We start from the raw sequence: 27780 nt of genomic DNA on the forward strand, positions 1-27780 counted from the left end.
TGCTTCCATTATTCCATTTTTTTCCACAGTTCTTCCTTAAAGCGTTAACACACCCATATATATATATATATATATATATATATATATATGCAACTTTTGGACACTTTCTTCTTTGGTCATGCTGTTCTAGTGTAGCTTTCTGGGTCCTCTTGTTTCACATCTTAATTTCTGCAGCGCCTCGGTCCAGATGCAAGGTACATTTTTAGAATGATCTCTGCTGACAGGTATCGATGCCTTCATTGCTCTCTACACCCACAGACGCTCTGTAACCTACCTCAACGTAACATCAACCAACCCTCCGTCCCAGACAGTGAAATCTGTCTGGACACTGAAACACCCTTCTTAGTTCCTTCCGGTAAGCGTCCTTGATGCTAAATTTGGGTCTTATAAGCCCAAATTTCTGTGACATTTTCGATTTTCCTTCCAGTGATGGTGTAGTGTATCATATTGTGGTCAGTCAACGTGGCAGGTACCACAGTTGTACAAAGTTTCTGAATTGACAGTATATCTCCCCTCGCCTCTAATGATTGTTTATTTCTCACTAATGGCAGATTTCGGGCAAGCCGTCCAGCCATCAGTATATGGCACGCAAACATAAAACGTACAATTGGAAACAGTTTAATAGTACTGTGCAAGTCAACCGTAATTAAAAATAGTCATAGTGTAAGTAGACTGTATAGGTTTTTTTTATTGGTAACGCCACATAGCACTCTGTATGAAAATCACTGGCTGTGCTGTGTGCAGTCTGTGGCTGGTTTGCATTGTTGTTGGCTATTGTAGTGTTGGGCAGTTGGCTGTTAACAGCGCGTAGCGTTGCGCAGTTGGAGGTGAGCCGCCAGCAGTGGTGGATGTGGGGACAGAAATGGCGGAGTTTTGAAATTTGTAAGACTGGATGTCATGAACTGCTATGTATATTACGATTTTTCAACACTATTAAAGTAAATACATTGTTTGTTCTCTATCAAAATCTTTCATTTGCTAACTATGCCTATCAGTAGTTAGTGCCTTCAGTAGTTTGAATCTTTTATTTAGCTGGCAGTAGTGGCGCTCGCTGTATTGCAGTAGTTCGAAAGCAGTGTGTTAGCGCCACCGTGTAATGAATTAACTAATGTTCAACATAGTAATTTGGTAATTGTGCATAGGGAAATGGAGCGGGCGGCAAACAATGGCGTAGGTAGTGAAACAATTAATGAACAGGGAAGCATTATCGATCGATCGCTCGGCAACAGCTCGCCTCAGGAATCCGAAATGACAGGGCACAATTTTGCAAATACTGTAGATTCAGGTTTTGCGTCCTCACCGTTTTCTCAAATAAGTCAAGACACATTTTCTGCTCGTCAAAATGTGAATGTTGCCGGTGCAAATGCACTTTCGAAAAGCGTAGAGGAACAGATTCCAGACACTAATGCATTGTTATTACAGCTAAGGCGACAAATGGAACAAAATCAGAGACAAACACAGCAAAAGCTTCAAAAGTCAGACACAATGGAACAAAATCTTCAAAAGTTAGACACAATGGAACAACACCAGAGACAAGCACAGCAAAAGCTTCAAAAGTTAGACACAATGGAACAAAATCTTCAAAAGTTAGACGAAATGGAACAAAATCTTCAAACGTTAGACACCACACTTGAACAAACACGTGAAGATTTAACTACTGAGTTACATAAAATCGAATCGAAATGTCAAAAAGTCTGTAATGACGTAAAAACACAAATTTGTGAGAATTTCCAACCTATTTTTTCGCGTCATGAAAATGAATTACAGAATCACGAAGCAGCCATAAAAGAACTGCAAACCATTGTTCATGAAAATCATGTGACCTTGTGGGCTAAAATTGACTCAGTTGCGTCTACCGATTCAGTTACGCAACTTGCAAAAACTCAGGAAAACTTAAAGGATACAGTAGATTCGATTTCAACACAAATGGATACTCTGGAACTTGGTTTAGAAAAACACACTGAGGAAATGTGTTCACTATAGGTTAAAGTAGTCGAACTTTCGGATCAGTTCACTAACTTATCTGCAAAGGTAGATGATGATCTGAATGACACAAGACCCATAGCCTTCACTGACACAGAAGAGTACGAACAAATTAGAAAATTCAAACAAAATCAAAATCAAATCAATACACAGTACAAAAGAGAAAACCGGGAAGTACAAGATCAGCTGACACAGGTAATACAAGAATTACGTATTTCAGAGGCCACTCGCGCTCCAATACGGGAAGAGGGACATAGAAATACGGAACAGCCACAAAATAACAACTCAGGGCACTTCGGAAATTATGAAAGAAATTGGCAAGGTACACCGAATTTTGAGATGGAACCGCCGAAACGATGTAACAATGACCGACATGTGACTCGACGACATGATGATTTTGACTATAAGCTGTTCATTACTACATGTAAATTCAAAACATTTAAGAATTCTGGCAATGACATTCATCCACAAGCATGGCTCCATCAATTCTCTCATTGTTTTCCTCCCAACTGGTCGTTAGAGCACAGATTAGAATTTATGTGTGGCTACTTAGAGAATGAACCAGCTGAAAGAATGCGATCGGTCATTCACGATTGTCATAGTGAAGGAGAATTTTACCATGCGTTCCTCTCAGCATATTGGTCTCAAGCTACACAAGACCGAGTGAAACATAGCATCATGATGATGAAACACTTTGAACAATCTGAATTTTCCAGTCTTGTGAAATATTTTGAAGACATGTTGCACAATAATCTGTACCTGTCAAACCCATACAGCCCCTCAGAACTCATCCGCATTTGCTTAATCAAATTACCTCAACATTTGCGACATATTATTTTGGCAGGACGTTGCAAAGACGACACTGAAGTTTTTCAGGGACTCTTACAAGAATTAGAAATTGACACTGACAGTCGCGGGATGCAAAAACAGGAATACAATCATTACAGGTCACATCCGTCACAATTCCGTGACGACAGAAACAATAGCTGGACACGACAAGGCTATTCTTACAACGCAAATCGTGACCAAAATAGACACCACCTATATGACAACCACTGGCAGAGTAATAGTTACAGAGAAAGATCGCATTTCCGTAGTAATGAATATGACAGAGACAATCATAGAAACAGACAATTTGGCAACCAGAACTATTATTATCACGGGAGACAGAATAACTTCAGACGCAACAGTCCACCGTGCAGTGATAATTCAGGGAGAAATTCTCCACCACTTAACCGACAAGAAAGAAACTACAGGAACTACCGACATGACGACAGACGATGTGATCGTAACGACAGACCTGAATTGCATCAGAACTGGCGGGATTTAAACAGGGCAGGGCCCTCTCGGCAAGGTGAATTTGTAGAAGTTAGGTCTCCAAACCCCAATAACGACGCGCGCCAACAAAGAGACAAGTGGCAATGACTCATACGGCTGGCAGCCACAAAACGTACGTATGACACTAACGACGCAGCTGCCGTAGCTAGTAATTACGTAAAAATGGAAGACATTAGGGACATCTTACTCTAAGAACACGACGTAAAACATAACAACATTGCATATCATGTGATGCTCATTACAGTAAATGACGTAAAATTTACGGCAGTACTTGACTCTGGCAGTCCCATTTCAGTAATTAGTGAAACAGCCTTTAGCAAATGCAACAAATCGAACGATTGCCCCACACTTCCGTTACGTAAGATTAAATTACAAGGTGCAATCTTTGGAAAAAGTGTAGATGTACGCCAACAAACCAACTTAGAATTCTTTTGTCAAAGCCACAGCTTCTCTATGAACTTTCTTATTGTTCCATTATTGTCGACGGAAATTACACTGGGAGTAGACTTTTTGAATGAACACAAAGCAATCTTAAGCTTTCACGATGCTGAAATAAGTTTAGAGAAAGAAGGTAAGTCAGTAGCTTTGAAATTTGAAGATTGGCTCTCAAACCATGACGATAAAATTAATCGGCTTTACCTCCTGTTAGACAACAGTTCGGAATTTTCGACGGAACTTGACACTAACAAACACTCTGCAAGTACTGACAGGGATGATATCGACGGCGCATTTGATACTAATGAGTTAATTCAAGATAAAATTCAAACAATTGAGAATTGTAATGACACTGATAGGGAGGACCTTTTTGAGATTTTACAAGCGCATTCCACAGTTTTTACTCACAAAACAGGAACAATCAAGGGATTTCAATACCAATTTCGTGTTCGTGAGCATACTAAATTTTGTGTTAGACCATACGTAATTCCGGCGCATTACAGGGACCGTGTATAGAACAGAAATACAATCTATGCTTGACGAGGGCATTATTGAGACTGCAGTAAGCTCATACAACTATCCATTACATGTTGTTGAGAAGAAAAATGGATCGATCAGGCTTGTCTTAGATTCGAGACAAATCAATACTATCATCATTCCTGAAACAGACAGGCCGCAAACGCTGGAAGAACTTCTTCAAAATTTTAATGGTGTAAAAGTGTTGTCTTCTATTGATCTCAGATCCAGCTTTTATCAGATCGAACTTCATCCAGAATGTAGAAAATACACAGCTTTCCTTTGTTTCGGCGTTTGTTATCAGTTTCGGAAACTTCCTTTTGGTTTGAACATTTCTTCGGCAGCATTCATTCGCGGGCTAAATTCCATATTACCTGAGTTCTTAAAACGTCACATCACCTTATATGTGGACGATATTCTAATAGCAGAAGCTTCATGGGAACAACATAATCGCATCCTCAACAGTTTGTTACGTATTTTTGCAGAATCTGGAATTACAGTTTACTTGGAAAAGTCTGAATTCGGTAGGTCAAGGTGAGGTTTTTGGAACATATTATTTCTTCTGAAGGCATTCAGCCGGATCCTGAAAAGTTAGAAGCAATCAGAGCCATTCCAGTTCCATCCACAAAAAGACAAGTCCGCAGTTTTCTAGGTCTCGTAAATTTTTACCGTCGTTTTCTGAATATTCAAATTCTAGTTACACCAAAACTTTGTTCTCTCACTGGAAAAAATACTATTTGGAACTGGGACGAACAAGCACAGTTGGAATTCAATTCTTTGAAAGAATCGCTACTTAACGCGCCAATGCCAGCTCATCCAGATCTGTCACAAGATTTCTGCCTTAGCACGGATTCTTCTAAAGTCGGTCTTGGTGCCCATTTATTTCAAGAAGCCACAGAAAATGACACTACTGTTCAGAAAACCATTGCTTTTGCTATCCGAGTGCTAACAAAATCTGAAAAAAATTATTCCGTTACTGAATTAGAAGCTTTAGCTATCGTTTGGGCATTTAACAAATTCCGTTTCTTTCTTTCGGGCAAGCACGTAAAAGTATACAGTGATCATCGTGCATTACAATTTCTTATGGCTTCAAAATTAAATCATGGCAGGTTAAAACGTTGGGCATTGTTCCTGCAAGAATTCCACAACACAGTAGTCTCCATTCCCGGCAAGGACAACATTGTTGGGGACGCACTGTCACGCGCTCCGGCTGGGCTTGAGAAAAGTAACACAGAAGGCAATCTCGAGAGAAATTTCTGTATTCTTTACATTCAGAAAGTCGCCTTTGAAAACTTCATCACCACATCTTTAAAGGACATTGCTCACGAACAAGATTAAGATCCGATTTGGAAAGACATCAAAAGTAAATAGCATGAAAAGACACACACTCAGATTCGGCATTATTATCTGGTTAGAAACAACATACTCTTCAAACGCTGCACTGTTGATGACAAGCTATGGGTACTTTGCATTCCAGACGATTTTGTTAATAAGCTAATTTGGTACATTCATTTCAGCTACGCACATTTTGGTCCACGAAAATGTTATCATATTCTTCGAACGACTTGTTATTTTAACAATATGAAAAAGAGAATTCGAAGAGTCTTGTCTATTTGTAAACTTTGTCAAAAGGCGAAACTATCTACTATCTCACATCGTGCTCCGTTGTTTCCTATTATTCCTTCTAAATTAAAAGAATTTGCTGCTGTTGATCTCTTTGGACCCCTTGTCAGAACATCGAATGGATTTTCGTACGTTCTAGTCGCTGTTGAACTTACTGCAAAATTTATTTCTTTTACTCCGTTGCGTAAAGCCACTGGATGGTCTGTATCCAACGTCTTTGTTAAAAATTTCTTACGTGAAGTTGGCCACGTTGCTAAAGTCATTTCAGATAATGGACCGCAATTCAGATCTGCTGTTTAGTCACGCATGCTTCGGAATCATAAAATCAAACCTGTTTTTATTTCATTGCACTCACCACATTGTAACCCGTCTGAACGGATTATGAAAGAAATCAATAAGCTTTGCAGAGTTTATTGTCACAGAAAGCATCAGCATTGGGACAGATATTTACACTTATTTCAAAATGTGCTGAATAAAATGCCTCATGATTCCACTGCTTTACCACCTACTCTTGTACTAAAGAATGAAGAACCACCGAACAGAATCAGAGAGCTTGTACCTTTCCCGAATACACGTAAACTTCGACACAAAGACATAATTGATTTGGCTCTTAAAAATATAAAATCTGCAGCAAACAAAAGGAGAAAACTACACAGTAAAGCAAATGCAAAGAAATTAGATATTGGTCAGAAAGTTCTCATTAAAGCTCAGTCATTGTCACATAAGAAAAAACACTTGAGTCACAAATTCTTTCTAGTTTACAATGGACCTTACAGAATCCAACGTATACAACATGATAATTGCGTTGAAGTTGAAACTCTGCATACTAGGAAGAGTAAAGGTTTACACCACATTTCACATGTAAAACCGTTTATTGAAAGATAATCTGCTTTTTAACTTTGTCTTTGCCATAAAACTTTTCACTTCACATTTCTAGTATGTCAGACTTAGAAACTGTTACCATGCAACAATGTTTCAAGTTAAATATACAGTCAAGAACCAAGAGAACTTATTTAAACAGAAATTACGAAAGCATTGTTATAGTGAACAGATGACACAGTGTTGTTATTTGTACATTCTTGCTTGTTAGTTGCACGATCATGTAACGACTATAAGGCTCATATACTTAGAACATATACAGGTACTGCTAATGAGATTTTAATGCAACATTTTGGTTTACTTGAAAATACATTCTGGATTTAAAGTACTTTCTGTGAGATACCAGATGACACAGTGGTTAGTTTATGTGACAGCTACATGATTTTATCACGACGCTACTAATGAGTGACAATTTACAATGTTGCTTTTGCGGTGTTTCTGTTTTATATCTGCATAGTTTTTCTGAATTATTCTGGAAGGTAAAACATGTTTTAGTAGTAACTTTTGTGGTATAGCTAAAATGAGACAGCCTCTTTCGTAGCACAACAATACGTTACATTATAGTACTTTCTTGATCACGGTAAGGTACGTAATAACTACGATATCTATACGCAAAGCATTTCACTTTCGTTTATGATGAGGTAAGTACATTGACTTCAGCAAACTTTGCTTACAGAGGACGATAACTACGACGCTTCCACAGAATTATCTTACAGCAAGACGCACATTTAGCGCTATAGGACACGCATTTGAGAGATTAATTTTGTACTTAAAACATTTATTTTTAAAGATTTTTGAATTACAAAGAAAGTTTTCCATGATACATTTCATTCCATTGCTGTAATCTGTAACACCTGAGGGTATAATTACATTAATCTTCTCGGGGGGGGGGGGGGGGGGGTACACGTTTACTTTGTGTACCATGTGTGTGGCAAGCACAAGGAGCCCTAGCTAATATGGTATTTTCTTATACAACTTTACACATCGGTACCATATTTCTCCAACACAAAATACACAGCTACCTGATCATTTAACTGAGAGAGACAAACATTTATTTTACTACATCAGTGACACATGTTTACGCAATTACACAGTTGGGTAACTTCACACTTATGAAATTGTATTTTGTCTGTACTTTGCTAACTGTTCATATTTTTTGGGAACCATTGTGATACTATGAGAGCTTTGAATGATGTATTTGGTATGAGATCATGATTTTTAAAGTACGTTTGAGGTAGATGACACTACTGAAATGAGCAGAGAATTTTCTTTAGGTTTTGAAATTATTGCAGAAAGCTACAACAATTTTGAGAGTTGACTGAGGTTTTATGATGTTATTATTACGATGACTATGTGTATTATGCTGTTGCAGTATGTTTATGATCAATAAGCTGATGCTATATGAGTTATTTGATTATGCTATGTATCTGTTATGATGAAATATTGAAGAAGTGTCGACGAATAAGGTAAGGAATAATGAGTAGTGGTTAGGGACGCTGATTTGTGAAAAAGGTTGGTGGAAACCAAGGATCGTACTTTAAGAGTTATGAAATGTATGTAAATGCGTGAATGTATCACAATGCCGACGAACATTTTTTGGACACTGTTATATCAATAGGATTTCGTTTCTACAGATTTATAACGCAAATTCTTGACCTGTGAAATATTTTTATATGAGACTGTCACTGTAGCAGAAACTTCTGTCGTAAATATTTCCGTAAGAAAGTTAAGTGACCACCTGCACGTAATGCGTCGTGGGCACCCAGCTGTGTCAGACGCCTTATGAAAAAGCCGTTAGTGTGTGCCTTTTCAGAGGCACAGGCAGAAAAAAAAGGGAGGCCATTATCCTCGCTATTGACATTCCTTTGTAGAAAGCATTGCAAATACGACACGCTCAAACTTGAAAACATATGATTATACTGTGGAGCTCTTAATTTATGATATTTACTAAAATGCCTAATGAAACGATGAGAAACATTTCACGGCTATTGTCTTGCTAGTTGAGAGAAATGCCATATGGCTTGCTTTATGTATTTATTTACTCATTTTGTTTAATATCAAGTTTCTAGCTGCAGCAGCATTGGTTAAAATAAAATTTAATAGATGTACTAATATAAATATTTTATTCGTACAGATCCAGTAAATAATTTTATGATATATTCAAAAAAAGAAAGGAGCATAAAAAAACGTTTCCCTTCACAGGAATTGCATACGGAATTTTCTTTTCAACTACTTGGTAATTTTTTTGGTAGAATAACTTCTTGTGGTGCACCACTTTAATTACATAGACATTAAGATGTGAATATACATTTCCCTTGTCTGCATTGTTGTCTTTAATGTAATATTTTTTCTGCTTGAGCTATGTCATGTTCAGATGTAAGTTATTGCATTTGCTGCTGCTGTTTGCCAGGCATAGTGCTACTAAATTTCACTTTGTGTTACTCTGTTAAGCTAGTTTTACTACTGATTTATTTTTCTTCTTGCTGCACATTGGCTCATATTAGTTGTAATGTTGCATTGCTTGGTAATTTAGATTTACTGTAGCTTGCTTTGCAATTTTGCATTTTTTTTGTCATTGCTGTTTGTGTTAATTGTTTTGTGCTGCTGCATTGCCTCTTCCCTTAGTTTAGCATCTGCGTCTTTGGGTTGACATTAACAATGCATCACAATTTACCATTTCTCATGTTATTGCCAGTTTGGTGAAAATTTATTTTAATGCCGTTGACTGCCATTAATCATAGTACTTGTTTCTGCTACTACTTGTTTTATACTGGTAGTATGCATGATTCTTGAAAAGGCTACTATCAAGTCATGAATTCTGGTCTTCTGTTGAAAATCCAAACAGCTCTGCTTCCAGTTAAATATGTCCTAGTTACTGGTTCCTTTCTGTATAATACTAACCGTTCATGCATTGTCACCATTAAGAGGACCAGTCCCCATATCGTTTACCCTATTTCAGGTGTACCTCTAGGGTCTTTCCTCTTTCCTTTCTTTTATATCCTCTACACAACTGATATATCTAAACTACCCTTCCAACCCATCTCCTTCAGTATACTAATAACACAGCTTTCCTAACCCTCTACCAAACATTCTCGAAATCCCATCGAGCCATGCATCTTACACCATTTCTGCCCTGGTGTAGTCAGTGGCACATGAAGATAAGTAGCTCGAAAATACAGGAATTCATAACAGTACAAACCATCCGCAAGCTCTGTGGCCATGATGGTCCTATTCAGTTAGTGGATATAGTAAAACATTTTGCTCTAACGCTTTGGGACGTCAATTCTTTTTTTGAACTGCAAATTCCTTAACCTTTAATGTAAAGGGAGTGGAAGGACTTGACCCATACAGTGACCATTTCATTTCAACATATTTATTTGCATCATAGATATTCATTAAGAGAATTACAATCATAAATCAGATAATAATTTCTTTAAGAAACGCCATTCAGGCAAACTTTACAAACTGCTTGTTATATAAATCCACAAACGGATTAATCTCTTTGCAAACATTTAAAAAACCGTCACTCGGGCCAAGTAAATCATTTAAAATAAACTTTACCTCAAATAACCAGGAAGTCAATTACTATTTCTACTTACATTGAAAACCGCCCCTCCCGGGTGAGATATTACCAAACAACTTTACAAGGTTATAGACAGTTTGATCAATAATAACCCAATTATTTCCCCATCAAAATTGACAAACGCAACTAAGGGTTAATTGCACTGCTATTTCAGAAAACTTTTTTAATTAAGATACACTCTCCTAGAAATACCTCAAATTTCTTAAGACAAATATTTAAAACGTTTAAGCTGGGCAACCTTGCAGAGCCACCATAAGTTTTAGAAAACTGCAGCTTGCACAATAACTGAGGCCCGAGATTGTCAGACCATGACTTGGCCACGAACGGTGGAGGGGACTGAGTACTTTATCTTCGAATTAAGATGTGGTCTCCGTCTGTACTTCCACCCCTTCAGAACACCAAATCGGAACCAAACAGCACATGCGAGCTCAGGCGAAGTCTACCATCCGTACACCCGCTAGTAATTTAAAAGGGGAGGCTCTGAACTTCGGTGGCCCACTGCTTCCAATCTCTGAAATATAAATCAGAAGCAACAACAGGGAACCGAACAACCCTTTCTTCACCATAATACTCAAACTTATACAGAAAACTATTTCGATAAAATTGACAATAATAAAACTGATTTCATTCCTTTAAGTAGAACCACATACACGAATGATGCAAACGGAACTGGCTCATTAAAACCCAAGCACCACATGGAGCAGCTTATGTGGGCCTGTAAGGTACCACACAGCAATCTTTAGACACGGAATATAGATCGTTTGGTAAGACTGCATACATGTATCAATGTTTTAGACACTTGCCAGCTGAAATAAGAACAATACTATTAAGGAGCGAAGCACACACTTAATAAGAGGCATGAAATATCACATCAGTCCTTGTAACACTCTGCTGCCTCAAGAGCAATCATCATTATGTTTCACTTATCGTTGGTAGGGCTTGAATTCCTTAACTTGATGCCGGCTACTGGATCGATGTGGCGAAGACGCCTGACGTTGCTTAGTCTGATAGTAACAGCGTGTTCCTTCACAGAAGAGAGCACATGCATAGCTTCATGAGGTTGCCAAGAAGCCATAACACTGGCCCACTGTTACTGACCCCAGTACAATCAAGCGCCAACTGCCGCCCATACTCAGGCACACTGTGCTCGCTGTCATCTCTCCAACGTCTCGCTAATATACGCACTTCCGCGTGCTGTACCCAACGTTGTTCCCCCCGTCCACCAGGTACTTCCCGCTATCCTGAGCCAGCCCAGGCTCCAAAGACAAACTTCTGCCAGAGGGAATCGATAGAGCCTAAGCCAAAGATATCCCTGGCGCCAGTCCCGCCACGCCTCACGCTCGACCAGCAATTAATACAAGTATCTTCCAACCAGCCAACAGAAAGCTGGAAATAGTCTAAATCTACGGAATCTACTACTCCGCCGATCGTGGGGGTTTCACCCCTCCACTCCACACCTATAAAAAGTTGATCCATCCTATTATCTCCTACCCCAACGTTGACTGGACATACACTCAAGTTCTATCATTCCTTCGAATGTTTCACTACCACATGTTCTGTCTTGCTTTCCACTGTCATTTATCCTCCCCCATCTCACAGTCTTTGAACACCACTGTATATCTTACATTACCTGTAAATGAGATCCCAATAAACCCATTTTTTCCATCTGAACGCCAATCAAGCATGCTGCCACGCCTATATCAACACATCCCACCGTCTCTACACCCACATGCGCTCTGTAACATGTCTCAAAGCAACACCAACCAACACTCCCTCCCAGACAGCGAAATCTATCCAGATATTTATCCATCCTGTAAGCTGCAACCCTCCCTCTATACCCTATACTATCCAACATCAACGCTTCTTCACTCCAAATGTATTCCCCCTTTCCTCTTCCACTCCATGGACGCCTAACATTCCATTTCTCCACTTATATATGTTTTTCTCCTCCAGCGTCACCTCTCTCTCTTCTTAGTATCATCTTTATATCACACACTCCCTTACATCCCCTATTTATACCCACACCCTTAGATCCTTAAAGAACTTTTGACCTTCCCTTCCTTACTAGTGTCAGCACAGGTCACCCAAATTTTTAATGAATTTGCCAACCAGAGAAGCATTTATATTCAAAGGCTTCAATTAAATTTTGAGTATGTTCCAGTCTGTGGCAACACTGATACCTCTTTCCCTATACTAAAAAGGAAGTTTTTGTCTGATGTTTTAACACATGTAATTTCTTCCTGTCCCTTCTTCAAGTCTTATTTCCCATATATTCATTACCTCGCCGATTATGGGTAGGAATTCATTTCTCCAGTCCACTCGATTTTCAGCGTCCCATAACACAATATCTCAAACACTTCATTATCTTCTTCTCCAGCTTTCCCACAGTTCATGATTCACTACTATTTAATAATGTACTCTAGATGTACAGTCTCATAAATTATTTCCTCTCATTATAGCTGATGTTTGATACCATCAGAATACTTCATTTAGAGATGAATACTCACTTTGACTGAGAGCACCTGTTTGTCATGTCGGTCTTGCTTTGTTTTACCTTCAATGTAGCAGAATTCTTTCACCTCATCTACTGTGGCATAGTAATGGGGCAGATCGTGTTCTGGGCTTTCTTGCAGTGTTACCAGACCTCTCCCTGGCTCCTCCTTCACTCTCCTCTGCCCCCTCCCTTCTAGAACAGTTTCCTTACATATAAATGGCAGCAAATTCAGAATCAGAGATGGGGTGTTGTCCTATGGCTGAGGCATGCTAGGACTGCTGACATGGTTGCCAGATTTCCTGTGTTTGGTCACAACCCTTATCACTATAAATTATAACCGATGATAGCTATCTCTATATTTATGTTACCCTTACTTTATCACTATAATTTATGACCCAAAACTACAAGACAACATTATATTATTGGGTATTCATGATCTAATATGTCACCATCAAACATGGCTGCTGAAGATGGCAGGTATATAAACTCTGGCACGAATCCACTCCTATAAAGTTCGAGTGGATATAACAAAATGTAAGAAAAGCAGGAAATTAATAGATGTACAAGACAGTTTTGTTTATAAAACAATTACTGGTGTATTTTGAGTACAACTTTAAAACAGTTTTAAACATGGTTCAGGAAGTTTTTTAAACAACATAGCCGCTCTAAGCAGCTTACGCTCACAGTAGAGCACATTATCATCTCGAGAGAGCCTTTCATGCCGTTTTGGAACATTAAGCGAGTGTCAAACACATTGCTATAGTGTACAGAGACTGCCAAGATGAACGCCACTGGTCAAGCCCAGCCAGGCACCTCATTTCATGCACTGTGATCCACTCGCTAGAATCGCCATCACACTGCTGCTGCGTGGGGTCGCACCAGGGGTGAATAAACATATTAAGTGCTGCATCCCAGCCCAGAACTGCATTTATTGGCCCCTATCGTTTCACCAGCTTCTTTACCACATGTACTAAATGTGCAGCTGGCTCCTATAGTCAAATCTCGCATGCTGCTTCCTTACATATTGCTATATGATCCTAGAATGTTATGTCTTTTCCATATTAAAAGATGTGTGTGTGTTGCCTTCTCCCTCTTATATATGTGGTAACATTCAAACAAGAAGGCTTTTGTTACGAGTTACAATTACTTCTTTTGTATACAGCTCTATCTAAGTTTAGTTATAAATCAATGTAATATTACTAAAGAGGGAATTGTAAAGGATTCTGACACCCACACAAACACCCATACCCACCCACCCACACACACACATACACGTATATATATATATATATATATATATATATATATATATATATATATATATGTGTGTGTGTATATACACTCCTGGAAATTGAAATAAGAACACCGTGAATTCATTGTCCCAGGAAGGGGAAACTTTATTGACACATTCCTGGGGTCAGATACATCACATGATCACACTGACAGAACCACAGGCACATAGACACAGGCAACAGAGCATGCACAATGTCGCCACTAGTACAGTGTATATCCACCTTTCGCAGCAATGCAGGCTGCTATTCTCCCATGGAGACGATCGTAGAGATGCTGGATGTAGTCCTGTGGAACGGCTTGCCATGCCATTTCCACCTGGCGCCTCAGTTGGACCAGCGTTCGTGCTGGACGTGCAGACCGCGTGAGACGACGCTTCATCCAGTCCCAAACATGCTCAATGGGGGACAGATCCGGAGATCTTGCTGGCCAGGGTAGTTGACTTACACCTTCTAGAGCACGTTGGGAGGCACGGGATACATGCGGACGTGCATTGTCCTGTTGGAACAGCAAGTTCCCTTGCCGGTCTAGGAATGGTAGAACGATGGGTTCGATGACGGTTTGGATGTACCGTGCACTATTCAGTGTCCCCTCGACGATCACCAGTGGTGTACGGCCAGTGTAGGAGATCGCTCCCCACACCATGATGCCGGGTGTTGGCCCTGTGTGCCTCGGTCGTATGCAGTCCTGATTGTGGCGCTCACCTGCACGGCGCCAAACACGCATACGACCATCATTGGCACCAAGGCAGAAGCGACTCTCATCGCTGAAGACGACACGTCTCCATTCGTCCCTCCATTCACGCCTGTCGCGACACCACTGGAGGCGGGCTGCACGATATTGGGGCGTGAGCGGAAGACGGCCTAACAGTGTGCGGGACCGTAGCCCAGCTTCATGGAGACGGTTGCGAATGGTCCTCGCCGATACCCCAGGAGCAACAGTGTCCCTAATTTGCTGGGAAGTGGCGGTGCGGTCCCCTACGGCACTGCGTAGGATCCTACGGTCTTGGCGTGCATCCGTGCGTCGCTGCGGTCCGGTACCAGGTCGATGGGCACGTGCACCTTCCGCCGACTACTGGCGACAACCTCGATGTACTGTGGAGACCTCACGCCCCACGTGTTGAGCAATTCGGCGGTACGTCCACCCGGCCTCCCGCATGCCCACTATACGCCCTCGCTCAAAGTCCGTCAACTGCACATACGGTTCACGTCCACGCTGTCGCGGCATGCTACCAGTGTTAAAGACTGCGATGGAGCTCCGTATGCCACGGCAAACTGGCTGACACTGACGGCGGCGGTGCACAAATGCTGCGCAGCTAGCGCCATTCGACGGCCAACACCGCGGTTCCTGGTGTGTCCGCTGTGCCGTGCGTGTGATCATTGCTTGTACAGCCCTCTCGCAGTGTCCGGAGCAAGTATGGTGGGTCTGACACACCGGTGTCAATGTGTTCTTTTTTCCATTTCCAGGAGTGTATATATATATATATATATACATTTGACAATGAGCATAGAATATTTCCACATTCCTCTCAGCATATACTTACTTCACTTATTTGACCCATGCTGTGTCGACAGCATTATGCTTACTTCGCTTATTTGACCCATTCACAGTGATAGTATATATCTCCTGCTTCCTGGGTACTGCACATGCATGAGCTTGATCCTACTTTAGCTTCTCATATTCGACTGAGATCTACATCGTGCATGAATTTGAAAGTTTCTTTGAAAGATCACTGTACATATAGTGCTGCACAGTTGTTTGTTAGCCGAACAGAAAAAAACACACAGGAAACATAATCCTAGGAGTAATCGACACATATTTTCCTAGCCAATAACCAGATTTATAATCAGACAATACAAATGAGTGCAGTGCTCATTACCTTCACTGAATAATAAGAGATTGATTGTTGTGTTTGGCCACTGTGCACAATGATAAAGTCATCACAGTTGAGAACACCAGATTTAGGTTTAAAATAGGTTATATTTATTATTAGTAGGTTGCCTAACAGTAGAAAAGTTGTAGAAAAATTTAAAGGTTTTTCAAATTTAAGTCCAGCTTCAGATTAACAGGTATTTATTTGCTCTTGTGACTGACATAAACAACAAGAGCATTAGCAAAGCTAATGTCGAGATTCATTGCTAGCACACGAATGGATATATGATGGTCTAATTTCATCATCAACTGTCCTCTTGTTGATATCCATAGTGGGTGAGACTGGCCTCCCAGATCGACTGGTGTCTTGTGATGAACCGTGACCAGCACTGAACTTGACCTCATCATTCCACAGTGGTGGTCTTCGCCAGACGTGCTATCCTACACACATTCTTCTCTCTCTGATGGATGTCTGCCATTGTTTGTCCTTTGGCAGCTAAGGAATGAATAACACGATGTTGATCCTGTTTGTAAGCATTTCATAATGCTATCGACACAGTTCACGTTTCTGAGTTTACTGCACGCATGCCAGAAAGATATGAACGCCACATGAATCCACTGTTTTCATCTCAGTGTCTATATACCTGCCTCGGAGTCTTTCTGGGTTACATATACGTTGCAACAAAGTCTTCAAACTTCTTGATTTCCTCTTTATATTAAAATATTCCCTTAGTGATCTGTGGTTGTATGTTGATAGGATATATCATAAATTACCTCTAAGAGAAGTAAACCATCGACGACACATTTGGTATGATGAATTGGAAAATATACCGAAGACACATACACACTCTCATTACATTTGAGTTTTTATAGATATTCCATTTGACTTTTCTATAAGGACTGTAGTAGCACATCATTTAATAATCAGTGAACTATCTCTGAAGAGCCTCAAATTAAGACAGGAGCTGCAAGAAATAGTTAATCAGTGCCCAGTTTCAACGCTTATAAGATGTAACAAATATACTAATGAGACTGCACACACCCTACCTGCCAGTAACCAAGAGAATTCGAATATTTTGAGTTTCCATTTCACTTGCTGCATTTTTTACGTTAGTCCAAATGGGAGTGGATTTTTATGAACTGGTTTCTTTCATACATCTTCTAATGCAGTACATGCTCTCGAATCCATCATTTTCGGCAAGTACACCATATACATTACATTGTCCTCGTGTTGCTTTTGTTATGTTCATCTTATATCCCATTTAAAGATGCTGTCCATGTAATTTAATTGTTCTTCCAAGTCTCTTGCTGTCTCTGGCAGAATTACATCAGCAATAAAATTCAAAGTTTTTATTTCTTCTCTCTTTTATTTCCTACTCCAGATTTTTCTTTGGTTTCCATTACATCTTACTCATTGTAGAGAGTGAATATCATCGGGGATACGCTACAGCTCTCTCTCGCTTCTTCCCTTCCGTTTTATTACTTTCGACTCTTATAACTGCTGTCTTATTTCTATACAAGTTGTAAATAACCTTTCGCTCCCTGTATTTTACCCTTCCCACTTTCAGAATTTCAAAAAGTGTATCCCAGTCAAAACTGTCGAAAGTTTTCTCTAAGTCTACAAAAGACTTCCCTATGTCTGCAGAAGCTATAAACGTAGGTTTGCCTTATCTTAACATAAGGTAATCGTAGGGGCAGTTTTGTCTAGCTTGTTCCTACATTTTCCAAAAGCCAAACTGATCTTCCTTCCCTGAGGACGATTTCTACAAGCTTTTCCATTATTCTGTAAAAAATTTGTGTCAGTATTTTGCAGCCATGACTTATTAAATTGATAGTTTGGTAATTTACACAAGTCCGTAACTGCTTTATTTGAAATTTGGATTATTACATTCTTCTCGAAGTCAGAGGGTATTCCACCTGTCTCACACATCTTGCACACTAAATAGAAGAGGTTTGTCATGGATGGCTCTCTCAAGGTTATCAGTAGTTATGACGAAATCTCGTCTGTTCCAGGGATATTGTTTCGACTTAAGTCTTTCAGTGCTCTGTCAAATTATTTTTGCAGTGTCATATCTCCCATCTTATCCTCAAGTACAGCCTTTTCCACTTGTATAGTATTGCATTCAAGTTTACCTCCCTTGATTAAACCCCATACATACTCTTCCACTTCCATCTTTCTTTTCTTTGCTTAGTACTGCTTTTCCATTTTAATTCTTGATGTTCATATACCTGCTTCTCTTTTTCCAAAAGTCTTAATTTTCCTATAGGCGGTATCTGTTTTTTCACTAGTGAAATATGCTTCTAAATCCTAAAATTTGTCCTCTACCCATTCCTGCTAAGCCATTTTGCACTTTCTGAGAGTCTCATTTTTAGACATTGTATTCCCTTGCGCCTGCTTCATTTACTGCATGTTTATGTTGTCTCGTTTCATCAATTTAATTAAAATCTCCTATATTAATGATGGATTTATGTTGAGCCTTGTCTTTTTACGTATTTGATCCTCTGGCACTTTCACTATTTCATCCCTTAAAGCTACCATCTGTCTTTTACTGTATTCCTTTCCCCTGTTCAAGTCAACAATACTCCCTCTGAAACTCTCACCAACCTCTGGTTCTTTCAACTTATCCATATCCCATCTTCTTAATTCTCTACCTTTTTGCAATTTCTTCAGTTTTAATCTACAGTTCATAACCAATAAATTGTGGTCAGAGTCCACTCCGTCTCTGGAAACGTCCTGCAATTTAAAATCTGGTCCGAAATTTCTGACTATTATACAATCAATCTTAAACCACTTGGTGTCTCCAGATTTCTTCCACGTGTGCAACATTCTTTTATGATTCGTAAACCAAGCGTTAGCGATATTCAAACCATGCTCTGCGCAAAATTCTACCAGGTGGCTTCCTCCTTGATTCCTTTCCCACAGTCCAGGTTCACCAACTGTTTTCCTTATCCTTTTCCCGCTATCGAGTTTCAGTTCCCCACCACAATTACGCTTTTGTCTTCCTTAACTTGTATGAATACTTTCTATTGTCTGATGAAACAATTCTTCAATCTTTATCGCGTCCGCATTGTTACTCTGTACCAGGAAAGGCTCTCAAGAAGGGAGGTGTCCAGGCGTCTCGGAGTGAACCAAAGGGATTTTTTTCGGACATGGAGGAGATACAGCGAGATAGGAACAGTCGATTATATGCCTCGCTCAAAGCGCCCAAGGGCTACTACTGCAGTGGATGACCGCTACCTAAGGATTATCGCTCGGAGGAAACATGACAGCAGCGCCACCATGTTCAGTAATGCTTTTAGTGCAGCTAAAGGATGCCGTGTTACGACTCAAACTGTGCGCAATAGGCTGCGTGATGCACAACTTCACTCCCCACGTCCATGGCGAGGTCCATCTCTGCAACCACGACACCATGCAGCGCGGTACAGATGGGCCCAACAACATGCCGAACGGACCGCTCAGAATTGGTATCACGTTCTCTTTACCGATGAGAGTCGCATATGCCTTCAACCTGACAATCGTCGAAGACATGTTTGGAGGCAACCTGGTCAGGCTGAACGCCTTAGACACACTGTCCAGCGAGTGCAACAAGGTGGAGGTTCCCTGGTGTTTTGGGGTGGCATTATGTGGGGCCGACGTATGCCGCTGGTGGTCATGGAAGGGCCCATAACAACTGTACGAAACGTGAATGCCACCACCGGACCGATAGTGCAACCATATCGGCAGCATATTGGCGAGGCATTCGTCTTCGTGGAAGACATTTCGCGCCCCCATCGTGCACATCTTGTGAATGACTTTCTTCAGGATTGCGACATCGCTCAACTAGAGTGGCTAGCACGTTCTCCAGGCATGAACCCCATCGAACATGCCTGGTATATAATGAAAATGGCTGTTTATGGACGACGTGAACCACCAACCACTCTGATGGATCTACGCCGAATCACCATTGAGGAGTGGGACAATCTGGACCAACAGTGCCTTGATGAACTTGTGGATAGTATGCCACGAAGAATACAGGTATGCATCAGTGCAAGAGGACGTGCTACTGGGTATTAGAGGTACCAGTATGTACAGCAGAATGAGATTTTCACTCTGCAGCGGAGTGTGCGCTGATATGAAACTTCCTGGCAGATTAAAACTGTGTGCCCGACCGAGACTCGAACTCGGGACCTTTGCCTTTCGCGGGCGAAAGGCAAAGGTCCCGAGCTCGAGTCTCGGTCGAGCACACAGTTTTAATCTGCCAGGAAGTTTCAGTATGTACAGCAGTCTGGACCACCACCTCTGAAAGTCTCACTGTATGGTGGTACAACATGCAATGTATGGTTTTCATGAGCAATAAAAAGAGTGGAAATGATGAGTATGTTGATCTCTATTCTAATTTTCTGTACAGGTTCCATAACTCTCAGGACCGAGGTGGTGCAAAACTTTTTTTTGATGTGTGTATATGAACAGGAAATACAAGATATAAGTATGTGCATTTTTTGTAAATACTGATTAAGAGTGATTGCCATTTTGTGCATTACAGGATACACAAGGAAAATGTTTTTATAAATCTCCACCCCCATTTGAATTAGTTTAAAATGCGGACAATAAAAGGTGTAGTCAATGCAGTCTCTTTAATTGATTTATTACATCTTCTAAGTGTTCTGGTAATACAACGTGGTAGAGCTATAGGAATACACATTACTTTAACGATGAGAAACATTGACGGTAAGTAGACGTTTTGAGTACTCTTCATAGTTTACATTGGATTATAGATACATGCTCGCAGATCCTATGGTAGAGACAGCAAAATGCTGTATAATTATTTACCTCCATAGGATGTAACTGTTCTTTAAAAGTGAGACTCTGCACATCAGCAGTCAATACTGAGGTAGATAATACCTAGGTAGGTCAACTTTTAATATGATGACCATGAAAATACTGTTCAGCAGTAAGGAACTATGATTTTAGTGATAAAACATAGAACTGCAAAACTGCCAGCACCTCTGTTATCTGCTAGATGGCCTTCTATGGGGGTTAGACATTATCAATTTATTCCCTGCAGATCACTATCTTTAAGCCATTTTGCCCTGTATCACACAGTTCCATTTCATCGTTAACAAGTGCTTTGCAACATGAGTATAGAACAATACTCAGAATGCAGTTCAAGCATATTGGAAATAATTAAATCGAGCATGTCACATACATAGTAAGGATTTGAGGTAGGAATGGAATGTTTACCATTAAAACAAATTTCATAACCACCCAAATCCTCATGAGATTAAGCATTTCATTTCCTACATCCATATATCAAAGTCCTTTAAAATTTGCATTCCAATAATATTACTGATTTAGAGATACCCTTAGAAAAAGCAGTATACACAATAAGAAATCAGCATCCACATACGTGTACTTTAATATAGGAATGATGAAACATTTCTAATTTATACTTTGAATTATGAATTTTATGGAGTTGAATAAATAATGTAATCACCAGCTATCAAATAAGATTACACAACATATACATGATGGAGATGACATCACATACCTATACTTCCATAAATATGTGACACTAAAATTGAACTCCTCAATATTTCGTAAACATATACAACAGAACTTGCTAGCAGTAACCCAATAAGAAAGCAAAACATGCATTAAAAATCCTTGTCTTGGGGTCAGAAACAGAACTTGCTAGTCTGTAAATTGAAATATGCAACTAAGAGGTGCTACTTGTATCATTGTTCTCCTTCGAGACCAGGTCTTCATTAACCATTTCTTCCGCTCCTGTCTTAATGTGGGGCTCTACAGAGATGGTTCACTCCTTATTAAATGATGTGCTAGCATAGTCATCACAGCAAAAATCTAATGAAATATCTGTGAAGATTTACATGTAATGATGAGTGTAGAAAGGTAATCTATATATTTTCCAGTTCATCATACTACATACATTGATAATTCACTTCTCTCAGATATCATTTGTCACAATTACATTCTGTCAATTTACAATTGCATATAACTAGATGATTAGATTAGATTAGATTAATTGCTTATTCCACAGACCTACAGAAAAGGGAATCATCCTGGGTGTGGAACATGTCAGATAAACACATTGCAAAAATGAAATTAAGAATCTCGAGTTTCATTAATTTTAATGATCCTCAGTCAATAAACAGTAAAATTATATACATGAATTAAAATTAAACTTTTAATATTTACAGGTTTAATACCTGCTTTCATTAAATCCATCATTCACACAGTAGCTAGTTACTTGGCTATTACAACCAAGTATTGTCAAAAATTAAAGTAAATAATTCATTTCAATGGTCCTCAGTTAAGAACAGTCAAATTATGTACAAGATTTAAAATTAAACTTCCACTACTTACAGACTTAACACTTACATCTGCTTTCCATACACCCATCATTCACACAGTAGGTAGTTACTTGGCTGCTACAAGCAAGCATTGGCAAAAAATAAAGTATAATAAATTTTCATTAAAACGGTACTGCACTTGTTGAGAAATTCATGGATGGCACAGGAGTTGGCCACCAGACATTCTTTTAAACTATATTTAAATTGTGCCTTGTCTGAAACTAAACTCATAATGGTTGCTGGTAACTTATTGAAAATATGCATTGCTAAATACTGGACTTCTTTCTGGACAAGAGTAAGTAATTTGAAATCTATATGTACTCGTATATTGTTCTTATTCTTGGCATTGGTACTGTGTACTAAGCAGCTAGATGGAAAAAGAGATGTATTATTTACAACACATTTCATTAAGGAATAAATATACTGAGAAGCTGTGGTTAGTATGCCCAATTCTTTGAATAGGTTTCCACATGATGTTCTTGGATTTACACTACACATTACTCTTATTATACGCTTCCTTACTCTAAAAATTTTTTCTCGGATTGTGGAGTTACCCCAAAATATGATACCATATGACATAATGGAGTGAAAATAAGCAAAATATGCCAGTTTTTTTATATTTATATCTCCTATGCCTGACATCATTCGCGTTGCAAACACATACTTGTTTAGGCACTTAAGCAGTTCGGTAGTATGTTGCTCCCAACTGAATTTATTATCAAGTTGTAATCCCAAGAATTTTACACTCTCAACTTCTCCTGTTTCCATGTCATCATATTTTGTACACGCACTAGAAGGAAATATCTTGGAAGTTCTGAACAGCATATAGTGGTTCTTTACAAAGTTTAATGAGAGTGAATTGGCTATCAACCAAATATTAATGTCAGTAAAAATTTGATTTGCTGCCCTTTCTATATTTATATTTGATTTACTATCTATTTCAATGTTTGTATCATCTGCAAATAAGACAAACTTGTCATCTGGTAATGTAACAGATACACAAGAAAAACTAGTGGCCTAGTATGGAACCTTGGGGAACACCACATGTAATTTCTTCCCAGTCAGATCATGTCTGATTGCCTGCTGCTGAAGTGTTATGTAATGATTCCCTTTGTTTTCTATTGGTAAGATATGACTGAAGCCACTTTGCAACACTACCAGTGATGCCATAATATTTTAATTTACTTAAAATAATGCTGTAATTCACAAGGTCAAAAGCCTTTGCCAGGTCACAAAATATGCCAGTTGCCTCTAATTTGTTGTCTAATGAATTCAGGAGATTTTCGCTGTAACTGTAAATAGCTCTCTCAATGTCAGAACCCTTAAGAAACCCAAACTGTGTCTTTGACAGTATGTTATTTTCACCAAGGTGCTTAAGTAGACGACTGAACATAACCTTTTCAAAGATTTTTGAAAAAGCTCGTAAAAGTGATATCAGTCAGTAATTTGATGGCATTTCTTTGTCCCCTTTCTTGTGGCGAAGTTAGCATATTTATGCCAGTCCAAGAATGTTCCTGTGATGAGTGATTGATTACAGAAATAACTTAAGATATGACTAAGCTCACATGAACACTGTTTTATTAACTTTGTTTATATGTTATCATAACCACTAGAATGCTTTGATCTCAAGGGCTTTATATAGATTCTATAATAGTATTGTTCTGGTGTAGTAGAAGAGGTAATTTTGCCTTGACACTGTACATCACAAAGATGATTTTGGAGAATTACCACGCAGACAATTCATAAAATGCACAAAAACTCTCTTCTTTAAAGTTACAGAATTGTTGTTGGCCTCCAGTTTTTGTAGAAGGCTTTTCTTAGTTAACCTAAAACCGATTTCAAGGTCATTCAAGGCCTCTATGCTACGGTAATTTCCAGTATTAGCAGCTTGTTTGCATTACCTTGTTTTTTAATTCAGTTGTTCTGTACGGTTGCCTGGTTGAGATGATCGCTCGGGAATGACATCTCACAGTCAAAAGGCTCCGAGTCAGATACTTTAATAAATATGCATCTCTGAAATTTCCTCCCTAAGTAATTGTTTTGGTATGTAGAGTGTACAAAAAACATATGCATGTCAACATCTTGGGTTGTCGGGTGTTCTGCCGGATATCAGCGTCGTACTTGCGAGATATTTCGGTAACATAACTCGTAACCTTCATCTGGTGGACCTGAGATTGCTCCTCCAGTGGACCTGGTCCAGTATTTATGTCTGTGGCCTTCCCCCTTCACCGGCAGTTGGAGTTGTTCCCTTTGGGGTCCGTGCCCGAACGCTGCGATTTTCTGGAACGTCGACGTTCCATTTCCGTCCGCTGCGGTTCTGTGTGTTCCTTCTGTGGTCCAAGCCCACCAGACTCGCTCGTGGGTGTTCCACCTTCGATGTGGTGCAACAGACCAAAGATGGAGCACATAGGAGTGGATATGGTGGACGCAGACCACAGGGCGAACACACAGAAGTGCAGGTGACGGAAAACGACGGGAGCAGACCGCGGAGAGAACATCCAGAACCGCAGCGAACCGGAAACTGATCGGCGACGCTACAAGATCGCAGTGAACATACCTCAGACAGAATTCCGAACGCTCCAGACCGAAGATGGAACATCCACGAGCGAGTCTGGTGGGCGTGGGCCACAGAGAGAACACGCAAAACTGCAGCGGACCGAAAGCGAAACAGCAACGTTCCAGAAAATCGCAACAAGCGAGCGCGGACCACAGAGGGAACCCCTGCAACCTCTTGTGGAGGGGGAAGGCCACAGACATAAATACTGGACCAGGTACACTCGAGGAGCCCCCATTAGATTTCAATATGTCTTAAAATCTTTAATCTTTAAATTTCAATTTCTAACTTAATTTATTTTTAATATACCTTATTTTGTATAATATTTTTGTATTTATTTTATATTTTTGTATACTCTATGCTGTAAATATGACCAAATGCACTTTTGCAAGAAATACTGTAATAATAAATAAATGAAAGTACTTGTACAGCAAAAGGCTGAAAAGGGTAATGCAAGCCGTCAAGCAGCCCGCCCACCCCGCTCAGGGGTGGGAATGAAAAGTGCAAAAGAAAAAAAAACCTCAAGGAGCAGTCTCAAGTCGTACATGATGATGGTTACTAGTTACATTACCAAAATATTGCGCAAGTACGGCGCTGATATCAGGCAGAACACCCAACAACCCAAGATGTCATTAGATCGTGGAAAGCCTGAAGAGCTACATATGCATGTCATAATATGCACAAATGATTACAGATCTCTGACTATGAATTAAAAAATTTAATCTTGTATCCAAAAATGAATATTGTCTGTTATTTATGAAGATGCATAAGACTTTAAGTATAAAACATGTATCTTTCACTACTGTTTTAAGTTAATTGCCCTATAGTATTGAAAATTATCACATGAGCCACATATTAGCATTGCACATGTAACTTAACACGTTAAGCTACAATTTCTGACTAACTCAGTTTGATCTTTGTATCAAGCATCACATTTAAAACTGAATACTGCTTTTCTCAAGCTTCCATACGACAAGTCAGAACACTTTCATGTGTCTCTCACATTGTAATAATAATGTGTCTGATAGAAAAGTAATTCAAGGGAATATGTAATATGCATTATTGGAAATTAAGCACACAATGTAAATTATATATAAATTTAATTTCTCTGAAATATGCAAACTTATTACTGTGATACTTTGTTATTCTTCATCCATCACAATTGTTCACTATATAGCAATATTTAGCAAATAATTGTCTTTTGTTCAGATTAAATTCTGTATGTATGTGGGAATGTGCACATATAGGTATATAGCCATTCATCTCAAGACCCATATGAACTTTGTCACATTATACATTCCACCATGTCACTGAACGTATTTCTACAACAAAACACAGCACGCCATACACACTACATATCTTCATAAAATTTTGGTTTTACAAATATATGCTATGCTTCAGTGTGGCATCACTAAACGCTGTTACTATTGAGGTGATAACATGACTGCAGCTACTGGTGGCGCCAATGCTGCTGAAGAAAACGTAGATATTTTATTCGACTGTGAGATGACACTCGATATATGATAGATTTTTCAAGGACGACGCCACTCTGTTTGACTAAACTGAATATTTCTACATTGCTACACATGTTATAGCTGTATAACGATAGGAAAATTGCTCTGATAAGTAACTAAATGGGTGAACTGCTGTATTTACATACACATGTGAAAGCCCCACACACTTGTTTACCAATCATAATAGCCCACATTAACATGGACGTTTACCAACAATCATTTGCTCAACATGCTGCTTACAAATAGAATGTGGTTTGGGTTTAAATGCTGAAGGTAGCAGAAATTCCATCTTCAGAACGAAATATAAGTAATGGATTTTTTATAAAATAACTACTTTTTCTACAACAGTCGCAACTTTAAAAAAAAAAATATGGACTGCATTACAGTGATGGGTGCATTATTAAAAACAAAAGAAAAGAAAAGCGATTCGTCAGGGCCATCGTCTTTCTTTGCAGAGGAATAAGTGCCAGGGTGGCAAAATAACTTATTTTGCTACTGCCATTTAGGATTTTCTCTTTTTATCAATATGGTGTGCATTTCGATTGGTGGACACATTCCATATTAATGTCCACTATTAGGTGTCTGCACATTTTCCATCAGATAGTACGTAACATTACTGTCACATATCACTACACAATATGCAGTCATTTTTTGTTAATTTCGTGGTTAATTTTATTTTGAGTGCACTGGACACATCTGCGAAGAGGAAAGCATTTTCGTTCTTCTCACTTGGAAAATGTCCTTCCAGTGTGGTCCCTGGAGAGCCGGTTGTCCCCTGGAAGATGGCTAGATTTCTCGAAAGTAGGCTGTGGTCTGCTTCGGGCTTTCACGAGTGGGGCTGGCGCCTTACCTAGGCCTGAGCAGAGGGCACTGTGCCGCCAATGCCATCCCCAGAGAATAACTGACCATGACATTTTTGCTTCCTCTGTTCGGAAATCAAAGGACAGACACCAAGAAGCCGCGTAACTAGAATGGGAGTGTTCGTTGCTTTTGCTTCAAAATTTGGTGCGTTTAATCCGATTGTCACCTCATCACCATGCCTGCCACGAAGTCTATCAACCGATGGGACACTGCTCATCCCCACTGCGAACTATTGCTTGTTAAAGAGCGTTTTGCATGCCAAGAGGGCGAAGACGGTGCAGCATTTTTTCACTTTCGTGAAATAAGCGATATTCTTATTCGACTCACTGGCAAGAGCGATGAGTCCTCCCCTCCCTGGAAAGATTTTTGAAGGTAGAAAGTTGTGGAGGGAGATCTGTGTTTTATGACCTTTCGATTGCCGTCAGCTGCGAGGCTCACTCACCAACCAGCCTTCTATTGGTGATCTAAATAATTAAAACGTATGAGG

This window comes from Schistocerca cancellata, chromosome 6, assembly GCF_023864275.1.
Source record: "Schistocerca cancellata isolate TAMUIC-IGC-003103 chromosome 6, iqSchCanc2.1, whole genome shotgun sequence".
Taxonomy (NCBI): Eukaryota; Metazoa; Arthropoda; class Insecta; order Orthoptera; family Acrididae; genus Schistocerca; species Schistocerca cancellata.